Below are 6,000 nucleotides of genomic sequence, written 5' to 3' on the forward strand. Positions count from 1 at the left end.
CTGTCCTGATATAAGCAACTAGTGAAAGACAAATAATGTCAAGTTCAGTCAGTAAAAGAATTAAAGGGATAGAATGGTGAATGATGTTTAGTTTAGTGTTCAGTCAGTAAAAGGAATAAATGGGATTGTTGACAATAGTAATAACTTTGATGTTGTGTCCTGTCTTTTGAGCACTTGAAATAATGATATTTTTAAAGGATGTGGTTATATTTTTGGTTGTGTGGGTAAACTGATTTTTGTTTTATTTTTTTCTATATGTAAGTCAGTGGGGACCAGCAACTGTTTGGTTCCAAGCATTCTTCAAAATATCTTCTTTTGTGTTCAACAGTTAAGTCAAATTATGACAGAATTCTGAATGTATGTTATTTTGTGTTAGAAATGCTATTTAGGTGAAGCACTTGTCAAATTGAAGGAAAATGCTGTATAAGAAAAACGTATTTGTGTTACATGAGAACTTGCATATTCCAAGTCATGACATGATAAACTTTAATGAGCATTATAAAATGTAGTTGAAAGGGGACCCTAAAGTGCAAGAGTGCTGTGGAGCCGATGAACACATATGTCGATGCTCTTCATTGCCCATCAAAAGTGCACACCAGCGAGCAGTGAACAGACACACTTTGACATGAAAAGTGAAATGCTGATAACATTGGGGGTGATGCTCTTCACCTCATTTAGCACCATATATCCTAAAGTGCAGATCTAGCGTGGGCAGTATAATCAAAAGAATGAGAATAAGACATGATCATTTGCCAAGAGAGACAAATTGCAATTCAGGGACAAATGATGATTTTACTCACGTTAATGAAAGAAAATTAAGGTTGGACTGTCATGTCTTTAACTGTTGAAGAGGGCTCTTAATTACGCTCGCTCTCAAAAGGAAAAAATTCAATCAAACTGTTTTCAATCAAAAGTTCGCTTTAAACAGACTTTGTAAATGGGGGATTTATTTATATAATTATTATTTTATCTTTGTTTTTAGCTAGACGGGGGATGAGATTAAATCCATTATATTATAATTAAAAATTTTCATTTAACAATGAGTTGCAAATTGGAGCGCAGGTCTTATGTGTGGGTGTTTGTGTCTGTTTGTTTGAAATGCTGTGAATGAAGGAAGCATAAGCAAACACCTAAATCCTGAATAATTTAGATCTCTTCGATTTCTTCCTGTGGCTGTGCCTCTACCTACAGCGCAGCCCAAACAGATGACACCGTCATCTTAATTACATAGAGTCTTCAATTATCAAATTCATTAGATAAGAAATTATTACTTTTTGGAAATGAAAATATTGTAGGGTATTACTTCACGCAGAGGAGAAGTCAGTGTACAGAAATGTACAATTGCAGTATCTAATCATGCAGTATGTATTTAAATAATAAAAAAAAAGATACCTGATACATGCAGTGATTCAATAACAGCTTTCACTCCTGCGATTTAACTAGCAGGGTCTGTTTTAAATGAACCATCAGTTAAAAATGTTGAGTAGGTATAATAGATGTAAATTTGCTGCCATCTGCTGTTGGATGAGATTCTGTACAACATTGTTTGTAAATAGTCATCTTTAACCTTAAATGAAAATCTGCTTATGTTCAGATTTCTCAATCACTCATTCTGACACTGTTATTTTAGTATTATGTACTAGTTTTATTAATATTTTGAATTAGCTTTTGTTTTGTTTTTTTGTTTTTGTTTTTTTAATTTTTAGTAATTGTATTATCCACTTTTGTTAATTTTATTAGTTTTTTAAATATAAACATTACTGTCTAGGTTTAATATATTTTTGTTGTCATTTCTAATTTCATCAAATCTTTATATTTAATTCAATTTAATCATAATTAACTTTGGTTGTAATTTCTGATGTTTATGCAAAGCATATGAAAATTGGCCAGAAGCTTCAAAAAAAAAAAAAAAAAAATGATTTATCAACTGGAGTCATGAAAAAAAAAAAAAAAAAAAAAAAAAAAAATGATTTATCAACTGGAGTCATGTGGATTACCATCATATTCTGTAATGTTCATTTTTTTGTACACTTTTTATTCACTTTTTGGCTTTTAAAACGTTGTTTTTTAGCATCATATACATTATATGGACTCACAGAGATGGATTATTTGTCTAAAAATCTTTGTTTGTGTTCATCTGAGGAAAGAAAGAAACATGGGATGGTATTTGTGTGAGTAAATGATGAAATACTTTTTTGCCGGGAGTATCCCTTTAATTGTTTTCTCCCAATTGTACAAACTGTTCAGCTATCTGCATTCAGCGCTGTCACGGTCTGACAGCTGATTGCCATCATCATGAGGGCAGAGGTTAGATGTCAGACCATGTTTCAGTGATACAGACATACTATCAAAACAGTGCTTAATTTGCAAAGTGTGGGACTGAGCCTGTGTTTAATTGATAATGGTTTGGCAGACGAAATCTTAGAGGCTGTGTAAGGTTTCTTTAGATCTCTTTAAATGTCTACTCTGTAAATATTTGAAAGTAAGAAACGAAACCGAGTAGGGTAAAGTCTGGCAAACCCAGCACTGAGTGAATTAACGAATTACCATTTAAAAGTTGTTAAGAACTTTTTTAATATCAATTTAGCACTCATGTGCTTCTCGTGGATGAATTGCATTATTGTATTCCTCACTTACTCGCGAGGCTTTGGATGAATGTAAATGTAAGCATACTGTAAATGTTGTAAATGAACATCTCTCTATATTAAGATAAAACATGATTTACATGCAAAAGAAAGAAATATTGTGCACAGAGTTGCAAACTCAATCAAGTAGCAAAAAACCACCATGGCTAAATCCTAATGCAAAGGAAATTTCACACATATGAAATCAAAGATGTCAGCATTTCTTCAGAAAGAGAAAAGTAACATGAAGGTATGCTACATTAACTTACAGCATGACACTATGTGAATTTAGGTGCACTCTAAAAATGTTGGATTCATTAAATTTGTATTCATTTTAATCAATGTGAGAAAAAACATTTTCACGGATTTGTAATTTTAAATACATTTTGAAATTAATTAAAAAAAGAATAAAATTGCTGATATCATGGACCATTGACACTCTATCTACAATCTCAATTAGGAGTGTCAGTGGTACACTTGAGAGTGGCAGTAATGCACTTATAAGTCTGCAATCCGCAATAAAGCAAGAAGAAGAAAACACCTGGCCACCTGCTGCTGAGAATGCTGCTGAGTTCTAACAGTTCAGACATTGCCTGAATCAGAGGTAAAAACAATATAAAAACAATACTGTTCAGTTTCTTGCACAGACCAATCGTTTTGTCTTTACACATCAATGTATCTTCACAAGCTGCAGGGTTTAATTTGGTTTTGTTTGTGTTTTTTTTTTTTTTTTTTTTTAGTTTTATTGTATGTTTTAGTCGTGATTCCCATTCACTTCCATTATTAGACTGACAGACTGCAGTGGTTTGTGTTAAAAATCTTCGTTTATGTTCTACTGAAGAAACAAAGTCACCTACATCTTGGATGCCCTGGGGGTAAGCAGATAAACAACAAATTTTCATTTTTGGGTGAACTATCCCTTTAAGAAAAGAGCTAGAGCAGTGAAAATTCCCATTTCCACCATCAGGGCAATAATTAAGAATTTCCAATCAACAGAAAATGTCATGAATCTGCCTGGAAGGGGACGTGTGTCTATATCGTCCTAATGCACGGTGAGAAGGAGAGAGTTTGAGTGGCCAAAGACTCTTCAAGGATCACAGCTGGAGAATTGCAGAAAAAGGTTGCGTTTCATGGTCACAAAACCTTAAAAAAAAAAAATTATCAAACAGCACCTACATCACCACATGTTGTTTGAGAGGGCTGACTTCAAGAAAAAATCAAGAAAAGAAAATGCTTTCACCAAAAAACTATTTCCAGCATATTCAGTTGTCAGCAACGACTACTTCAAATGGGACTGGCTTCTATGGTCAGATGTAACTAAAAAAAGCTTTTTAGCAGCAAACCCTCAAAATGGGTTTGGTGAAGACAGGGATAAAAAGTACCCCATGTGTACAATAAAACAATATACTGCTATATTTTTAATGTTGTGGGCCTATATTTCTGCTGGAGGTCCTGGACATCTTGTTTAGACACACGGCATCTTTGATTCTATCAAATACCAACAGATAAAAATCAAAAAGTGACTGACTCTGTTAGAAATCATATAACGGGCCAAGTTTGGATCTTCCAACCGGACAATAATCTAAAAACAACACAAAAATGGGTCACTGGGCACAAAACCAAGCTTCTGCTATGGCCATTCCAGTTCCCTGACCTGCAACTTATAGAAAATGTGTGTGGTGAACTGAAGAGGAGAAGCACCGTCATGGAGCTGGGAATCTGAAGGGTCTGGAGAGATTCTGGATGAAAGAATGGTCTCTGATCTCTTGTCAGGTGTTCTCTAACCTCATCAGGAATTATAGGAGAAAACTCCTATACTATTGTGGCAGATGGAGGTTTCAAAAAGTATTGAATAAAAGGGTACCGTTAATTGTGTCCAATGTGTATTAGAGAAAAAAATTATTTCATAATGATATTTCCCCCCATTTTAAATACTTATTCTTCAGTGAAAGGTTTGATTTTTGTGAATTTTTATAAAAGATCAAAAGGATTAACAATGCAGATTTAATTTCATAGCCTTCTTTGATCATATTTATCAAGGGTACCAACAATTCTGACCATGTGTGACCACCAGCTATATTAATTCATCTGCTCAGAATTACACACTGATCATATTTAAAAGATTGATGGTGCACTGAACTAAATCTCCAGCCTTGCACAACCTATGAAAAACAAATCACTATTACACACACGTCTTAAAATCTCTCCCCTGTGTCCTTACCTTTCTAGTTGTTTTAATAATTGACAGAGATCAAATTGGATTGCAGGGAAGTAGCATTTGACATTCTGAGAAAATACAAATTAGTTTCCCACAGTGAGTCAAAAACACTGACAAACACACATGCAGATTGACACGCACACACATACACCACACGTGTCTTTTGTGCCAGTAAACCTCTCCATTTCAGAGGAGCAGACATTACCAAAGGGGTCTGTGTCACTTTCTAAGTTTCATTCTTGTGAATATTGCATATAGTTGAATATTGATGAGTCGCACTGATAATTAATGAAGGAAAGAGCTGATTTACTGTAAGTGCTTCGGTTGTATCATTGTATGGATTTACATTCAGTTCCAAAGCATGCCTGATACTTTCATTTTCTCTCTCCTAAATGCTTTCTATTTTTCACAAAAAAGATTCCACAAAAATATTAAGCAGAACAAATGTTTTTAATTTAATAATAATAATAAATTAATAATAAGAAATGTTTCTTAAGCAGTAAATCAGCGTGTTAGAATGATTTCTGAAGGATCATGTGACACTGAAGACTGGAGTAATGATGCTGAAAATTCAGCTTTACCATCACAGGAATATTTTAAACGGTTGTTTTAAATTGTATTTAAATGCCTTGGTGAGCAAAAAATAATGTCAAAAACCTTTTAAAGAACTTGCCATTCCTCAACTTTTAAACAATATTGTTTATCTAATATCTTACTATCAAATTCTGTTTAGTGTATTAGCCTATACACTTTTTGACTGATTTTGTTGCGAGCTGGTCAGTAAATACCTTTATAATGCATTCTCTTGTTTTCACCACTAGATGCCAGCACTGTTTTTTTCTTCTTTTATCTTTTCCTCAGCGGGGTTTTCCTTATATTTCCGTGACATCAGAGGTCACGAAGAGGCAATAATGATCTCCAAACAAACACTTAATTGCAGTAAACCAGTAAGGGTTTAAGCAGTGGGAATTGCTGACGTGATTTCTTTGTCTTGCAGTTGTAGGAAGACGCACACACGCACGCGCTCGTTTTCTACAGGCGTTAAACAATATGGACAAGGCTTTACAATAAGATTTACTTAGTATAATTAGATTTTGAAATATTTATTAATAAAGAGCGTATTTTGGTGGATAGACGCAAACGTTTGGTTCGTTCTAG

This window comes from Cyprinus carpio, chromosome B6 (assembly GCF_018340385.1).
Source record: "Cyprinus carpio isolate SPL01 chromosome B6, ASM1834038v1, whole genome shotgun sequence".
Lineage (NCBI taxonomy): Eukaryota > Metazoa > Chordata > Actinopteri > Cypriniformes > Cyprinidae > Cyprinus > Cyprinus carpio.